Here is a 19,170-nt window from a genome sequence, read left to right on the forward strand (position 1 = left end):
GCAGTCTGCCACACGTGAAGTACTATTCACCTATATTAGATTCAGTATGCCTGCTCCTCGAGAAAGACAAACGCTCGTTGGAGCCTATCTACGGCTATTCTATAAAGAACTTCTGCTTTCAACATTTTAGCAATTGAAGCTGTCTTTACTAGCTATTTCCATCAATTTTTGTTTTATAGAGAAAAAAAAATATCGAAAGTAAAAAGGTTATCAGTACTTTGTTAAAAAAAGAAAGAGCGAAAATTGCTTTAAACACAGTAGACAAGAAGATGTTTGTATATTGTTTATATTCGCTACGGAAGTTAGTTAAAAATTAAAATTCTATCCGCGGGCAGGATAAAACCTTCCTGCAGGGTGTAGTTTACCCATCCTAGAGCCCCTGAATTAGACAGGCCGACTCATCATCTATTTTTGCTCCAAAGAGCTAACATAAGCACAATACTAACATAACGTTAACTTGCGAACTTTTTTGCTCCAATATTGCTTGATAGGTCAGCTCTGATAGTATAGGAGCCTTAGCCCATCCGACTGAAATAGTGTGACGTCATTCATACCACTGACTTGTATTGCAAACCGCGAAGATAAATTAATGTAGAGCAATGTAACCAGCAAAAAGCGGTTATTTTGAAGTGTGTGGCAGAAATACAAAATAAAAGTTTTTTTTTTTTTTTTTTTTTTGCAAGTGGTAATTTGGTATTAAGCCCAAATTTGTTTAATGTAAGGATTTATTTATGTAAATGATAGCTTTTTCTGTGAGTAATTATTTCAATTATGAAAAATGTTAGTGATAATTTTCACTTCTAAACATTGATTTTTAACACATCAATTTATGGTTTCTTGTTATTAGAGCTTAGGGAAATGCAATGTTGCTGCTTTTTAACATTTTCAGTTTTTACGAATAATAATTTATGTATAAAGGCAAGAAAGGCTGAGCAAGCTCACAAATACCTATTTTCCAATTTTATTTTAATTTTAATTGGTCTTAAATAAAACATTCTGAAAATTTCCTGATAATTAAGAAAATCTACATTTTTGTTTTTAGAATGTTAAAAAATAATTCTTTGACACATTAATGAAGCGAAAGAGCTTTCGATTTTGAAACTTTCTATTTATTCTTCGATTTAAAGAGACGACGACCATTACCATTTATCCGTAATTATTACTGTTTCGTAATAAGAATTACGGTTGAGTAATAAAAATGTCAATTTTTGAGCGATCGGGTGAACGGGTGAAGATAGTAAGAATAATGAAAAATGAAATGATGTTGATTTCTAACTTTCCAGCACAAAGATATCAGAAATAAATAATAATGCCTTTATTTCTTCATTTTTGCTTTTTTTTTCATTACTCACTAAAACAGCAGCAAAAACGAGTTTTCCTCTTTTCTTTCTTTTTTGCAATAGAGGAAAGGATAGTGGTAGTTTTTACTTTTTACGAGAGCAAATTTTTTTTTTTGTCTTTTTGTTGCTTGCTTGGAAACTTGTAGTAATAGGTGGTTTCTCGTTATTAGAGTATGCGGTTAGAAATTTTAAGATTTAGATTTATCATTTCAAAAAATTTAATTAATCTCTTAATGATTTTATTAAAAAACATTTGAAATTAAAAACTCTATAACCAAAGATTTGGAAAGTTGCTGAATGTACTTTTGATAATTGGAGATTAGTGGCAAGAACGGTTATGGTTCATAAAAGCTGATTCTCAAAAAAAATAACAAATAAATAAATAAAAAAAACGAATTCACGCGGACACTAATCGTTTATCCACAGCATGGCCAATTTTCACACCATAATTCCTCTCGGGGAGCATTGGTTTTCCCTGTTATTGATTTATCTAATACTCAAATTGTTACAGACTGAGAGTCAGTCATCATTTTTGCGAAAAATAGGCAAAAAGCATTCTCTCATTTTGATCTTCAATTGTTTTAACTTTAATTCCCTAAAACGTTTTTTTTTTATTTATTATTATTTAATTAAGGAACTCAACATCTCCTTCACTCAATTTTATATTTTAACTAAATACCTTAAGTCTAAATCTTCAAATTGGAGTAACATTTCAAAATCAGTTAAATTTTTTTAATCTCTTATAATGTCGTGGTAAATATAATTAAAACCAAATTCATAAAATTGTTGATGTCGGTGGGGATATATTTTCTCGCCGACAATTTTTGCGGCCTTAAGAAATCATAGGGGTTGAGCCGTGGTGGCTCAGGGCATAGAGCACTCGATTCCCGATGAGGTGACCCAGGTTCGATCCCATCCCAGCAATAACTGGTTGATTCGAATTCCGCACTCGGCTCGCATCGACTATAGTGCTAAGGTAAAATATCCTCAATGATAAACGAATCATGGGTTACAGTGCCCTTACCATCAGGCTAAATATGGGTGGCTATCTTTGTTTTCCACTCCATGAAACGCAAATGCTGGTTAGTTCTATCAATAAGTCCTCCACGAAGGCTAAATCTCTGCCAGAAATCCAGGAGTTCTCTTGTCTACTGCATTGGGTTCAAAATTACAAGGCTACGGAGTTGAACATTAGTAGCCGTTAACCGTTAATTGGGTCTGCTGTTCAATGATGGTTATAAAATCACAGACGTTGATAACTTCAAAAAATACAAGAGGAGAAAAAAAACAATGAAGACATTTGTTTTCATAAATCTATGTAACAGTAACGGTTAGCGTCGGATCAGGAAGAGAGGTGATTGCTCGGAAGATATTGTCTCCTCTGCGTATTCACCTCGTTTTCTAAATAAACAAACAAACAGCTAGTTCAGCGGAAGTAACCTCCCCCGGTCCGTGCGAACTTCCGGTACATCGCTATAGCCTTCTTATTATTACGTTTTGCATTAGATTGTTGGCGTTTTCTCTTTTCTTGACAGCGTTTGTTGTTTGGAAATAAAAATTTGTTTTATTAGTTCGATATGAGCTTTCCTATTATCACAAGTTGAATGATGATGGCAATAAAAAATTGTCATATAATAATATTCAGTTGTCTGATCCTTTTTCTGGAGAGTTATTTTAAAGATTAAAATATGAAATGCAATTAAGTTTTTAAAAGACACTGGTCTCTAGCAGCTAAATATTAAGTTAAGATATATTCACCTCGCAGATATACTACTTATTCATGGTATTCTAAAAACATGCACAGCTTAAAACTTGTAACTTTTAGATATGACATTAAGAGAAGTACAAAATGTGGCTTTATTGTCAATTTGCAGCAGAAATTTTATTTTCTTCAAAAAATTAAATTTCATAATGGAGATATTTTTTTTCTTTCTTAAATAAAAGCAATATCTTCAATTCCCGCCCGCAAACACAAAAACAAAAGATATGTACTTCATTAAATTTTCTTAAAATGCATTTAATTTCTTTTTCTTTAGGAAGTTTAATTGTTTTGAGCAGATTTGGTCATCACTGAGCATCTTGTGCACCACTTTTAGAGTAAAAAATCTTGAACATGGCAATTATTAATATAAATTTTATATCAAGTCAATAAGTGTTAGTGTGTTAATGTTGTTCATTGAATTATTACACGTACAGTAACTCTTTTTTCTAGATCAAATTAAGCTATAAGTTAGTAAATATCACAGATGTTACCTTTAAAATCTTGAAAAAATGAAATTGTTTCTAGTGAAATTTAAACAATGGCTAACATTTAACCAATCACAATTTTTTGCTCATCATTTTTATATATTTAAATGAGCAAGAAAATAATGAACAGAAAATTACATGTAATCACTTTTTTTTTTTTTAAAGAAACAATTTTACAATTACAAATAATAAGGAGCAAACTTACAAGGATACAAACACTAATGTGATTTCTGTATTGTTTTAATTTTAACAAATTCTTTTATATTAAAAATTTGTTTAAAAAACTTTTTTTCTTCAATTTAAATTGAATTTGTGTGCCCCACAAAATGCCACCTCTGGTTCAAAGTAACTTTATTTTTTGTATGTCAAATATATAGCACACACAAATCTGAATTATTTAGTGTTAAAAGTCATGTTTCTATATTTAGATATTACCCTAAATTTTACATTGCATTATGGGAAAGTACCAATTTTATTTTAAATTACGTTTGATGAAATCTTGAAATTTAAAGAATTTTTTCGAGATTATATATATCTTTTAAACTCAAAATTTCAGAGAAGGACAACACGGGCCCTTGGCTTCATCACCAAGTAGAAATAAATATAGTCAGTGTTAAAAAAAATAGTGTAGAGCTTTATACTGTAATAATTCCAGGTAATGTTTGCGTATAGATCTTTATATTGAGTTATTTAGAGACTTTAAAAACAAACACACTTCAAAGAACCTTTATTTCTTTTTTAACTTTTATGTATTCAAAGAATCTTTATTTAACTTTTATGTATTTTTTCTAAAAATGAATTTTTCATATTAATCAACGATGATTGAATCAGCCTAAGGAAAAACATTAGAAAAGAAATAAGTTCCGGTTGCTCCGGAAGTTTATACGGACCATAACGTCTGCAAGCGAAAATAAGCTCCGCCTACAGATAAGGTGAATTGTGCGTTTTTCCATTCCGTATTATCGATTTATTTGTAGTTATGAGCACAGAATTAATAAATTTGGTTATTCATAAGTGCAGAAATTAAAGTTTGTAATCAATTTTTTACAGTAGGGCGCGTTCCACCTTCTCCCCCAAAAAAGTTTTTTTAAAAGTCAAATAAACTTCAGGTAATAAGCTAAATTAATTTCTTTTTATAAGCCAATCTCACTCCACCCGTAAGCTACGTGGTTCCCAGCAGATCACCGAAGTCGAGCATCACTGGCTGCGGTCAGTGTGCGGGTGGGTGACCACTTGGATTAGTCTGCGTAGGGACTAAGGGTGTGCGGTATGGGTCCTCGTTAAACTGTTCTACTGTAAAGTGCTAGACTTCACGTGCAGGTCGTCTGGCTAACCGAAGTGGGGGTGCCATCCCCTCTGCAGAGGATCAAAATTGTGATGGCATGTCTCCGGATCATCCTCAGGGATGTTTCCCAGACCGTCGCCAATAGCCCATTGTGCAGTTCTAGTGCGACGTAAAATGAACTACAACTACAACAAGAACAACCGTAAGCTATGTTTCTAATAATCCAAGTTTCCTTCCAAAGTGAATTTTCCAAGCCGATCCCTTCCCTTGTAAACTCATTCTGTTTAACTAATAATTTAATTTTAAAAAAATTAACTTCACTATACGATTTATTGTGGTGATTACTAATTTATTTATTTTGAATATGAGTATTTCTATTTTCAACTATAAGATGGCTATTTTTTCTCTGTCTTAATTATGTTGGTAACTCTGCCATGAGAATACAAGTTAATATAAGCGATCACTGTAATTCTTACGGATATATTTTTTACAACCGTCGTTAATTAGCAGACCCAAATTTTGGTTTTATGACTACTAATGTTTAATTCCACAGCCTTGTAACTTTGAACCCAATCCTGAAGACAAGGAAACTCCTTGATCGAGTATTGGATGAAATTTGCCTTCGTGGAGGACTTTCTGATGGAGCTAACACGCATTTGCGTTACATAAAGGGGAAGACCACGAGAACCTCCCACGGTTGGCCTGATGGCCAGGAAACTTTGACCCAGGATCCGTCTACCACTGAGGATATTTCACACCAGCACTGTGGTCGGTGCAAGACGGATGCGGCATTCGTATCGACTGGGATTCGAACCCGGTTCGCCTCAAATGGATCAAGTATTGGGAGTAAATTGCAGAATTAATGAAAGATTACTTAAATGTTTCATTTTGCACTTTAGTATTAAGGATACAACTGAAAACTAATTTTTATAGTCTTGAACAGTTTCACGACTATAAAAATCCACAGCATTAGACTACACAATTCAACGTATTTTTGAAAACTGCAGAAATGCTTTTTCTCTTCTATTTTTAAATATATCTTGTTTAAATAAAGCATGTTATGCTTAAGGAACTAACTATTTTTCTTAAAAATGGAAACACTAATGAGTATTAATGACTGACAGCAGTGTACATTTAATCAAAAAATGTTATGCTTAAGAAACGAACTATTCTTCTTAAAGATGGGAAAAAATTAGCGAGTATTAATACATGACAACAGTACTCTTTCGATTGCCCATTATCAATAGAGTTTAATTTTTTTAATTTTTCCTCCCTAGAATCTGAAGAAAATTTCTAAGAACTCCAGTAAGTACCCGTCTGACGTACATGAATGAAATCAGTGTAGAGTAAATGAATATTGTCGGTAAGTTTTAATTCACTTTAAAAGATTTCTTACTTGAGGTTCAGAAAATAGTTACGTGCTTAGCAATGTTAGTAAGTAAACTCTCACTTGTAAGGTAAGACACTTATTTATCCTTAAGTTCTGAATGGTGCTATACTGGAAGCAAGCACTCATTTATTATTGCAAGAAGGTAGAGTGGCTTTTTTTAATGACTTTTTTTTTTTTTTTTTTTTTTTTTTTGGATTGAAACTAGAAACAATTTTATTCGATTATTTTTTACCTGATGTGTTTCCTTTTATCCGGTGTTGGCGTTCCAAATTATTTCTCCCAGTGTTTGTGTTTTAACCTTTTAGACCCAGTGTTGGTGTTCTAATTAGATGCTTTCAGTGTGGTGTGTGCTTTCCAAAATATTCCGTATGTGTGTTTTGAATTTTTTTCAATATTTTCCTGCAATTTTTTTTTTCAGATTTTCCGATTACTAACATTTATGTTCAAATGCATTCAATCTAATTCGCAATTTATTTAATCATCCTTTTTTGTTTATTGAACAGCTTTGTGTGTGGTTTTTGCGTGTTCATTTTTTCCATATTTCCAATTTTATTCACTTTTCTAAATTTTGTTTTTGAATTGTCCAGTTTTTTTAAAAAACTTTCTACGATTTCCTGTTCTTTTATTATTTTTCTGCGTTATGCATTGCGTTTCAGCTTTTCATCGATTTTTTTTAACATTTAGTATAGTATAGTATATTACAGTATATAGTATAGTATGTAGTATAGTATAGTATAGTATAGTATTTAGTATAGTAAATAGTATAGTATAGTATTTAGTATAGTATAGTTTTTGTCATAGTATTCTGATTTTTTTTTTCAATACATGATCCGTTTTTATTTCCATATGTATTCTGATCCATTTCCGGCTTCATTTCCAAATTTTATTTTCCAACTTTCAATTTTCAATGTACGTTTCAAATTTTTCTTTCGATGTGTATTTCGTTTTATTTTCTTTCAATTTGTGTTTCAATATTTTTGTTTCACTGTGTGTTTAAATTTTTCTGCTTTCAATGTTTGGCCCAATTTTTATTTTCCAATGTATGCTTCAAACTGTTTTCCAATGTTTTTTGTAACAATCCTTTTCTATCCTGTATTTGTGTTCTAATAATTTTTATCCTGTGTTTGTGTCCCAAATATTTTCGTCTTATGTTTTTGTTCCATAGTTTTTCGTTCGTTCTTGTTTTGAAATTAGTTTCCTTCAATGTGTGCTTTAAGTGTGATTGGCATTTTTTCAATGTTTTTCTGCAGCTTTTTCCAAGGTGTTTTTCGAATGTTTCCCCCTTTGTTTTATCGCCTTGTTTCTTGAACGTCTCCCTCTTTATACATTTGTTAAGTGTTCAGTTTTTCCAGATATATTCAATCTTTTTCATTTTTCCAATTTCTGCTTTAGATCATTCCAGTTTTTCATTCTCGTTTTTCAATATTTTCTACCATTTACTGTTTTTAATTGTTTTGCTGGTTTATTCATTGCCTTTCGCTTTTCGTTGCTTTTATCTTTCTTTTTTTGCTCCATTTTTTTCAATATAGTATGATCTGTTTTTATTTCAAAGATATAAAATTTTTATTTCCTGGGTAAGTTTTATTTTCACTCTGAGTTCGATTTTTATTTTCAGTGTTTGTTACAAATTTTATTTTCTAATATGTGTTCCCAATTTCATTTTCCGAGTGCATTTCACTTTTTTTCTTCCAATGTTTGTGTTCCAATTTTTTATTAGCCAGTGTTCATGCTCCTAAATTTTTCCTTCTGTGTTTATGCTCCAATTTTTTTCATTCTGTGTTCTAAATATTCTTTACCCTGTGTCAATGTTCCAGATTTTTTCACCCATTTGTATTCCCAAAATTTTTTATCTAGTGCTTGTGTCCCAAATATTTTCGTCTTGTGTTTGTGTTCCATATTTTTTCGTTCGGTGTTTCTTTTTTTGCAATTAGTTTCTTTCAATGTGTGCTTTAAGTGTGTTTTGCATTTTTTCAATGTTTTTCTGCAGCTTTTCTAAGGGGCCGTTCAAAAAGTACGTACATCCCGAAGGGGGGGGAGGGGATTCGCTATTTTGTACGGTTTTGTACGATGGGGAGGGGGGGTGGTATTATACAAAGTACGTACTTTATAAACATACACCAAATTTAAATTTGACTTTATCCTACACACTCCTTAAGTAAATATTTAATTTTATTTAAAACATAATTATTTTAATTTTTATGAAAAAGGGGGGTAGACTAATAAAATGTACGTACTCTAAGGGGGGGGAGTAAGACCTTATGTACGGTAATGTACGAAGGGGGGGGAGGGGTTTAAAATTTCTCCATTTTTGTGTACGTACTTTTTGAACGGCCCCTAAAGCGTTTTTCGAATGGTAACATTTTCGTTCAAGTACATTTCATCAAATTCCCTCTTCGTTTTATCCTCTTGTATTTTGAATTACTCCCCCTTTATGTATTTGTTACGTGTTCAGTTTTTCCTTAAATTTTACATTTTTTGCAACCAATTTCTTAAAATTTTTCCAATTTCTACTTTTCATCTGTTTGTGTTCTCAACTTTTTCATCTGGTGTTTGTGCTCCAAATATTTTGATCCTATGCTTGCGTTTCAAATTTTTCCATCCAGTGTTTGTGATCCAAATATTCCAGAATTTGTGTTCCAAATTTTTCCATACAATATCTCTGATCCAATTTTTTTACTTCCAGTGTTTGTGTTTCAAATGTTTTTATTTCTTTTTATCCAGTGTTGGTGTTCCAATTAGTTGCTTCGAATTAGTTAGCTCCAATTAGTTGTGCATGCATGTGTATTTTCAAAGTGTGCCATATTTGTGTTTTGAATTTTTTCAATATTTTCAGATCGCTAACATTTTTTTCAAATACATTCGATCCAATTCGCAATTTGTTTTATCGCCTTGTTTAAGCAGTTCTTTATGAATGGTTTTTACGTATTCCTTTTTTCCATATTTTTAATTTTTTGTATTCAATTTTCTCATTTTCTTCAATTTTGTTTTCGAATTTTCCAATTGTTGTTTTTTTTTTTAATTTTTTCTAGGATTCCCTGTTCTTTAATTATTTTTCCCATGTTATCCATTGAGTTCCAGATTTTCATTCGATTTTTTTTTAATATAGATTCTGTTATTTTTTTCAATATATCTGTTTTTATTTCCAATATGTTCCAATATGTGTAACTTATATTCTCAGTGGGTTATTTTTTGTATTCCCAGTTTGGGTTCTGATTTATTTCCGGTGTGTGTTTCAAATTTTATTTTCCAATATGTTTTTTCCAACTTTTAATTAAACTTACAATTCTAAACTTACGTAAGTTTAGAATTGTAAGTTTCAATTTTTTTTTCCTTTCAATGTGTATTTCATTTTATTTTTCTTTCAATGTGTGTTTAAATTTTTTCTGCTTTCAATGTTTGGTTTAATTTTTTTTCCAATTTGTGTTTCAAACTTTTTCCAGTATCTTACGCAATTTTTTTTTCAATCCTGTGGTTGTGTTCCAAATTTTTTCACCAAATTTTTGTGTTACAAGTTTTTTACCTCTTGTATTCATTTCACTTTTTTTCACCCAGTGTTTGTACTTCAAACTTTTTATCCAGTGTTTGTGCTTAAAATATTTTCATCCAGTGTATGTTATCCAAATTTTTTCCTCTTGTGTTGATATTCAAAATTATTTTACCAAGTATTTGCATTCCAATTTTCTTTTTTTACCCGTGTTCATTTTCCAAACTTTTTCATTTAATGTTCGTGCTCCTACTTTTTCTTCCCCTGTTTGTGTTCCAATTTGTTTCTTCCAATGTGTGTGTGCTTTATTTTCTTCAATGTATGCTTAAAGTTTGTTTTGCATTTTTTTTACTTTCTTCTGTAGCTTTTTCAGTGTGTTTTTCGATGGGTTATACTTTCATTGAAAGAAAACTCACCAATGTTTTATCGCCATATTTTATTTTTTTTAGCTTCCATCTCTGTTTATATACGTGAATCACTTTGTTTTCGATGTTCCATATTTTCAGTTTTTTTTAGGAAATTTATTTTAAAAATTTTTATTTAATTGCTTTCATTTTTCATATTTTCGTTTTTCGATTAGTCGAGTTTTTTTTTTTCATTGGTTATTAATTTACTATTACTTATTGAATTCCAATATGTCTTCTCTTTTCATTTCAGATGAAAGTTCTTGTTTTTTCAATGTGTATTAGTTTTTTTGCCCATGTTTTTTATTGTTTTTTTTCTCAATGTTTTTCTTCTTTCTGAGTTTTTTTAGCTTCTTGAATGAGTGTTTTGTTTCTCCAAATGGTGTATCACATTTTTTCCAATGTTTCATATATTTTTCCATTGTGTACTCTAGTTGATTTTGATTGGTAAAATTTGTGTGTGTGTGCATCTGATCAAATTCATTTGTTTTAATTGACCCAACAACGTGTTTCGCATTACCCTTCCTTGCTTACGTTTGATTTGAATTTTTCACAGGTTTAGCTTTTTTTTAAATAATTTTTTCAACCTTTTTATTTTTTTGTACTTCATTTCTCCTTAATTCTTCCTCGTTTTCTGTTTTGTTCCAATTTTTTATAGTTTCAAATTCTTTTCATGTTTTTTTTTATGTTTGCAGATTTTTATATGTATTTAAATTTTTTTTCTCTTAAAAAATTTTGTTCTAATGTATCTGATAGATTTTTCCAGAATTTTTCTTTTAAAGTTCTGCTCTTTTCAGGTTCTTATCCAATGTAAATTAGTTTTTCACCCCATGTATGTTTTAGTTTTTTTTCTCCTCCTCTCTGTGTAACTTGAGTGATTATTTTCAGTCATTATTCTTGTACTGTGTTTCAATTGCTTTTAATGTCGTTAACGTTTACTTTCTCCAATTTTAATTTTTCTATGCTCTTTTTGGAACTTTAAATTGTTTGATATTAATCCTGTCTCTAGTTTATTATAATCCAATGTTACTAAGCTTTGTAGGTTAATTTCTGCTCAAATAGTCTGACAAATCGGGAATAACCTGACAAAGTGAGATGTTTGATGTTTGGAATCTGCCGGACTGAGATGAATCCATTTTCTTTTAAATTGCCTACTATGAAATGATGAAGCTAAAAAGAAGGCTGATTTTTTGATAATTGAATCTTCAGCTGTAAGTACAGTTTAATTTTTAATCTATTATGTCAACTATTACAAATCTTGCTTTTAATTTTAAATATGATCGCAAATTTCACGCTAGTTTTTATGATGCAACTATATAGATTTTAAAGTTAAAAATTATTCCAAAAAAAATAATTTATACATTTTGCAGTTCGAAAAAAAAAGAAACGAGTCACCCCTAATCTTTACTTTCTGAGACTCAGTCTTAATACGAACCATTAGGGAAACCATTGGGAAAACGAGGGGCAAATTAATTAGCGTAGACGATATTTTAAGCTAGGAAATTAGACACAAAAACGTACTTTCTCTGAAAAAATGTATGGTTTTTTCGACGGATTCAGAATTCTGGCACCCAAGATATAGGAGGAAGGCGCAATTTGGGAAATTTGCTCCCCATAGTTTGGCCAGGAAAACTCTTCAAAGTTTTGACCTCTTCATATTAGTTTTACTTTTTGCGTATTTCAACATATCGCCAGATTTTTTTAAGCAAAATGAAACATTTTTACCCACAATTATAAATTTCGTTTATCCAAGGATAATTCTGTGCAAAAATATTATTTTTAAAGATTTGTTATTTTTTATTGTTCTATTTAAAAATAGTCTGAGGTTTTTGAACTGTAGGATATACAAGTCCTTATTTTTTTAAAAAAAAAACAATTTTGCATTGCAAAATGCAAAATTTGTGCGAAATCGGTCGAATAATTCCTGAGAAATCTTATTTAAAAAAAATCGTATATAAAAATTCGATTTCTCAGGTTCTATTCGACCGATTTTACTGTAATTTTGTATCAAATCACTGTAATTTGATTCACTAATTTGATTTCGTAAATTGAAATCACTGCAATTTTGTAATTGACCGATTTCACTGTAACATGGAAAATATGCCATGTAAAATTAAATTACAAGGTGTAAAAAGTTGTATGCCTTATAGTTCAAAATTCTTTCAACTAGGATAATAAAAAATAATAAATGCTTACTCAAAGTTAATTTTCGCATGAAACTATCTTTAGGTAACCAAATTTTATAATTGTGTGAAATTTCTCATTTCACCTAAAAAGTTCCCGAAATATGAGGAAATATGCTAAAATTAATATTTAGGGGTCCAAACTTCGGATTGCTGTCCTGATCAAACTATGGGGACCCTATTTCCCAGATTGAGTGTCATAAATCTAAATCCGTATTTTATTTAAAAAAATCGACTTTCATTGAAGAAAATAGTAAAATTAGCATTAAGAGGCTCGTACCATCAACCGCTTTTCTGACCAAGCAATTGCGGCCATAATGCAGTTACTGTTTTTATTATAAGGGTGAGGAATCCGTAAAAAAGGTATGATTATTAAGAGAAAGTACATTTTTGTTTCGGATTTCGCAGTTTAAAATATCGTCAGCATTAGTCAGCCTATTTGATATCACTCCATTAAGATAATCCTAGAATGTGAAGATCCGATTAGTTGTTTATGCAACTTTCTTAATAGAGAAATAAGCATTTTTATTATAGTTTCTTCAAAATTATGAGGTACCCTTATAGGGAGATTTCGCACTTTTAAGTTAGCTTTCGTTCGCTCCTGTAAATAAGATTGAAGCATTCGCGCATGCTCGTATTTATTTTATATGATACCTATCTTTATGTTGGCATGATTTAAGTTTTGTTGACTTGACAAAGCTGCAAACACGCTGTTTATAGCTGTTAAATGTTATCTGTTTAAGCCTGTCTTCGAACTAAGAGCGTGAACCTAGAATACGAATATGAAGAAATACATTGATAAAATTTAGAAATGAATCCTGTATTCTCACAAACGTTGGTTCATTCAATAAAAATATAATTTTATTGGTTTTTGTTTATGGTAAAAAATTATGGTTGTCTAATTGCATTAATTCCACAAGGATCTAGATATATTTTCGCTATTTCAAAATTATATTTATTTTAAGTATGTAATTTAATTAAAATAAATTCAATAAGTAATAGAATTATAATATTTTTTAAATATTAATAATAAGCGGCATTATTCATCGCCGAATTATTCATCAAAATCTATAATTTACCAAATTTTTCTGCTCACAGATCCAAAGTTTTACGTTGAGCAAAGCATCTTGAGTCGTATGCTACAGCTTTAAAGAAATAGTGTGCGGAGGGGTGGCGTAAAAATGAAGAGAAGCGTTTGTATAAAAGGAATTTATTTGCGTTTCCCTTTCGGGTGTAGAGCGTTGACTGTAATGGCGTACAAACATAGACAGCTTGCCAAGTTGGCGTATTTACAGTGTGCCAAGGGGAGATGCTCGAACGCCAAGAGCGTAACTTACGAATACGGAACAAATAGTGTATAGTTTGTCTAAAGTAAGAACTCCCTTAGCCATTCGTCTGAACTTGTGGCGGTGACTATGGTAACGAGGTATAACTATGTCAAGTAGGGGTGTGTGGACATTGTTTAGGACAGGTTATGGCTCAAATCGGTGAGAGAAAGCGATAATCTTTTTTTTTTCGGTCTAATGTGTTATCGCTAGAGGGAAGAGGAGCTACCCTCCCTGAAATGAGCTATTCTTGTTTCCATTAGCAGCAGAACGCCTCAGACTTTATGGTGGGGAATTTCTTACCTTATACAAACTATACATCCATTGTAAATATTTCTTTTGAATTTGTGGTCAAAGTTTAAATGATATTCCACTACGTTAGCGTTTTTAACTAATGGATTTTTGCAAAATCTCTTATTTTCACTTACGTAAGTTTTATATTTTTCATGGGCTCATGCGCATTTCAACAGAACTGACGCATGCGCACTAGAAAAGTGCAACGCACAAAAGAGAGCGTTACATTCAAAACACGCGTTAGCTGAATTGTGACCTACAAAAAGAGGCAAAATGTAGGAAATCCTTAGCTCACTTGACAAAAATTTCTGTTTAAAACAAGGTTTAAACGATTTTTGAGCTAGAAGGAATGTAGCTTGAATTCAACTTCCCTATAATTTTTCCCTTCGAAATAAAATTTTTGGCTGTAGCTGTTAACTGATAGAATCCGAAATTACAGGATTGCGTGCCGGTGTTATTATTTAACCTACTTATGTTAAGACAACAAAAATTTTCTTAAGATATGGTTCGAAAAAAAAAAAAACTAAAAAACGCATTTTTTACCACACAACCACGTGTTTTAATTTTGTTCCAAACATTAACTGTTTGTATTGAATCATTAGCCAAAATTCCTTATCTCCTTACGCTAAAAAAGTTATGGACTAATTATCCTGTATCCAACTTCTGATAATTTGATTAATTTTGATAAGAATTTTGATTTTAATAAGTATTTGAAATTATTCTACGATACGTTAGCTCATCGTTGAAAATTGTGATCCAGATAAACTTTTTTTCCCAGTCAACTTTTAGAAATAAATATACATTTTAGCTATTTTGCGAATAAAATATCAAATTTCACCAAATTTTTAGAACAAGAGAACATGTTACACATATCGACAACTGGAGCTTTCAATAAAAAGGAACTTCCATACAAACCTATGCGTAAGCTTGCCTTTACATGGCTATATTGAATAAGAAATCGCTAGAGAAAGAAGAACCATAAACTTGTAGTGGGTTAGACTTGACAGCTTTTTCAAATATTAATTCATTCATTAAATAGGAATCAGCAAAAATCGAAATGGAATTTTCTGATGGATTAGTTATTGTTTTAAATTTTAGTATAAGCGATTCAGTTTTAGTAGCCCTTGATTCCCACATTGGATCTGAATGAGACTGGATCATTTCATTTATTTCAAAGGTGGGGAAAGTAGAATTTACTGCGCATCATTTCGGCGCAGGAACTATACAGTGAATCCGATTGCAATATTTTCTTTGAAGATACACATAAGCTCCTATTCTTTCTGCAAGCAGATTTTTAAAATTAAAACTATGGCGCCATTTACCAATTTGGATTTATATATACATTAACTTATACATTTCTAATAATTTTTAAATTAATCAGATGTTTTTAAAGATAATATTTTTTACACTCTGATTAAATTTTTTTAAATCGTAACTGATTTCATATAGTGTCTGAAATATTTTTTTATATCTCTTTATGTATTTTTATGAAGTTGAGGTAAGAAAATCTAAGTAAAATCTAGAAAGACTAATCATAGTATAGAATTGCCCTGCCCGGTATACATTTGCCCGATATACCCTACACTGATGTTTTTTTAAGGTCAATGGCCACTGCCCGGTATACATTTGCCCGGTATACCCTACACTGATGTTTCTTCTAATCTATCGTCAGTAAGTATTAAAATATCGAATAAATGTTATTATACCCTGGAATAAATTAGTATCAAATCGGATGTAATAAATATTTTGGACATTCACCAAAGCGACTATGTGATTGTCAACAACCACCGATTTCGGTCATTCACAGTAACATGCACATCATTCACATAATAACCTTATCAGGACGTTTATTTCATACTTTGCCTAAATAACATCTGACATTATATATAATGCCTAGGCAATGTGTGAAATATTAATAATTTCATACTTTGCCGGCTAGTTTTAGGCATTATATATAATGCCGGATATCATACTTTGTCGGTAACAGATATAAAAATTGATTTAAAAAACAAAAGCATAAGTACAACACTTTAAAAAAATACTACGAAAAATACCACATCCCTATTTTAAGTTAAACAATACTTGCCATTCATATTATTAAAAATACTACGTATAAAAGTAAATTCTACTTTCCCCACCTTTGAAATAAATGGAATGATCCAGTCTCATTCAGATCCAATGTGGGAATCAAGGGCTACTATTCAGTTTTTCACATATTTTAAAAATAACATCAGGGATAATTTTTTAACTTATAGCTCTATTTGAACAGTTTATTGCGCACATTTAAATATTTAATTTATTTATATTCACTGTGTCAGATAAATTCAATAAAGAACATTACGTGTCACCAAATTTATACTTTTATAGTTGTCTGATATCACTTTTCCGATTCCTACTTATTAGTACACACTCTCCCTACATATATATATATTTATATATCTCATTAATAAAATACTTTTTAATCATCCATTCAGGTTCAAATACATTTTTTGTAGTGGAAGCCACTTCATGTTAATTCATTTTTTTAAATATTAATTAATTAAATGTAATTAATAAATTTTTGTGTTATGGGAGAAAAAAATTGTAATTATATAATAAAGTAACTAAAATAAAATAAAAATTTGTTATATTGCATTAATTGACTTTAATTTTTTTACATAACTTGTTTTTAATGTTCAGATCGTGTTTTAAAAATAATCTAGCAAGTCTAATTAAAACATATTAAAATCTTTAGTCGTTTCTTTTACGTTACTCACTTGTTTGCCTGTTCCGATGATCTTTAGCATCATGCACACATTTATTTTGTTGAGAAAAAATGTTGTGAGTTGTGATAATTTTATGATTTAAAATGCTCATTAAAACATTGCTTATGATTATTTTTTTTTCTTTGCAGTGTATGCAGGAAAAGATGTGGCTTTCGTTTGCAAGATAGGACAGAGTTATGACGTTAATTGAGCAGTATGCATTGTTGCAACATGGTTCTGGTAAGAATTTTATTTTCTCTTTCTATAAAATAAGATTTCCACGCGTTATGACCCCAAAACAAAATGTTTTAACTTTTACCTTTTAGTTTTTATTGTAATTCCAGTAGAGGTATTTTTTATGCTTCTTTAAAAACTTTTGGAGCAAATTGTCAACATCGCTAAAACATTTTCTTCTCTAAACTGCCAATTTCAACAGACAAACACTTTGTCTTTAACTTCTACTCCAATAAACTTAAATTTTGATAAACATAATCTTTTTTTTAATTTTCATTAATTTAAAGAGAAATGACTCGAGCAGTTATTAAAAAAAAGTACTGAGAAAATCGCGTTGATTTTATGACGCTTCTCGAGTGATATGATCTGTAAATATTTTCTAAAAGTATTTGAATCAATATTTTCTCTCGTTAAATTCATGAAAAGTGTCTACTGATTGCTAGGAAACATAACAATTTTCATAGCAAACATACAAATATTTTCTTGATAGTTTATAAAATAAGTTTTAAATTACAGTAAATGTTGTAAGAAATTGTTAGCCCCCAGAAATTTTTATTTACCCTACTGCTAAAAAAATTTCTGGACAAATAACTGAAAATTTGAATTTAATGTCTTTATGTTATCCTTATTTAGAAAATCAGTACTTCAATAAATACTTTCGTTAATCTCACCACAAAAATAATGATAATAATACAATGCATATTATAAGTTATATTAATATACAAGTTTTAGAGCTTTATTGACAAAAGTAACCACAATATCAGTTTAGCCTTCAAACATAAGTTCTTTGTGTGACAAAATAATCCTTATAAGTTATTCGCTTTAAATTTGTCAAAGGAAAATGTTTTGAATTGATAAACTTTAAATATAATTTGACCTAGAAACAAGTTCATTTTTATCACTCTTAAGCTTTTCGTTTAACCTAACCGTCAAAAAAATATGGCTCAGGCAAGTTAATACGAATCTTTGTCTTGGAAACCGCAAGTTTGAAATTTTCCTCTAAACAAGTTTTAGCATATTTCTGTTTAAAAAAACAACAACATCAGTTTGAACTTTACCTCCAAACGCTAGCATAGTGTAGGGAATTACTAGTACATTCTAATGCAAATTAAAAATATTGTTAAAGAGTATGGCATGGCAAAAACAAGCTATAAATAATTGCTGTTCTTGCAACCTTAAATTCGAATTTTGCCTTCAAACATTAGTAGTAAGCCACCAGAATCTTTCCATAAATCAAAATGCTCGCTCTTATGCATTCGTTAGATCACTTACTCAAGTGTAGTTGTTACTTTGAATGACAGAAATTGGTTGACTTCCACCGGTGAATGTTGACATTCACAATGTCCAAAATGTATACTAGGTCTAGTTAAGTGCCACTGCTCGGTATGCATTTTACCGGCACTCCGAATACTGGTGTTTCTCCCAATCTAACCTCAGCAGATATTAAAACATCGAATAAATATAATAATAGCAACGAATAAATTAATATCAAATCAGACATAACAAATATTTCGGACATTCACCAAAGCGACTATGTGATTGTTGACATTCACCGGTAAAATAGAAATTCTATTGATTTAGGTCATGCACGGTAACATAGCTAAGACGAAAATTGGTTTTGCTTATTTTATGATTTACATAACATGCCTTTCAAAAATGGTCAAAAACAAGTTTTAATTACTCTTTGACTCAAAAACCACAATATTGAATGAGACCACAAAATGTTACTTTCTTGCGGAAAGAAATTTTGATACTCCAGAGAAACCCACCAAAAGAAGTTTGCCACGACAGCTAATATTTGAAGATTTGAACGAACGTTATCCTACTCGAAACGTTAACAAGAAATGACCTACCCTAATTTCTCGTCTACGAAAAAGAAAATTGTTGCAGTTTTTTATTGACTTAGAAACCACAAGTTTTGATTTTTTTCCGAACGTTAGATAATTGTAGAAAATAGTTACAGTTCAGAAATAACAATTTTAAAAACCAAAAACTAAGCATTTGAATTTTGCTTCTAAAAGTCCACTACAGATAGTTATTGCGATAGACACCCTACCGAAAAAAGTGTGGACCAAAACTACCTTTTGCTAATTTTTAATAAATCTAATAAGTTTTTTAATCGGAATTTCGAATTTTACAATGAAATCTATGTTTATAAAAGAAATGTGAGGCCCTAATTGTTTCTCTAGCTATCCCGTCGAAAAATTATGATAATGACTTATACAGCAAATTTTATTTTA

The 19,170-nt window shown here is 30.4% G+C and overlaps 1 long non-coding RNA gene across 2 annotated transcripts in view; it reads left to right on the top strand.

Annotated features, from left to right (window-relative positions):
* The first annotated feature begins 10,998 nt into the window (after positions 1 to 10,998).
* The window catches only part of LOC147816704 (uncharacterized), a 108,471-nt gene continuing 100,299 nt past the window's right edge, over positions 10,999 to 19,170 (top strand). For both annotated transcript variants that reach the window (XR_015428761.1, XR_015428760.1), the window contains exons 1-2: positions 10,999 to 11,361; positions 16,846 to 16,936. This is a non-coding gene — a long non-coding RNA (uncharacterized LOC147816704). The remainder of the gene's footprint in view (positions 11,362 to 16,845; positions 16,937 to 19,170) is intronic.

The sequence above is a fragment of the Parasteatoda tepidariorum genome, chromosome 1, assembly GCF_982258835.1.
Source record: "Parasteatoda tepidariorum strain Cologne lab strain chromosome 1, Ptep-v5.0, whole genome shotgun sequence".
NCBI classification, from domain to species: domain Eukaryota; kingdom Metazoa; phylum Arthropoda; class Arachnida; order Araneae; family Theridiidae; genus Parasteatoda; species Parasteatoda tepidariorum.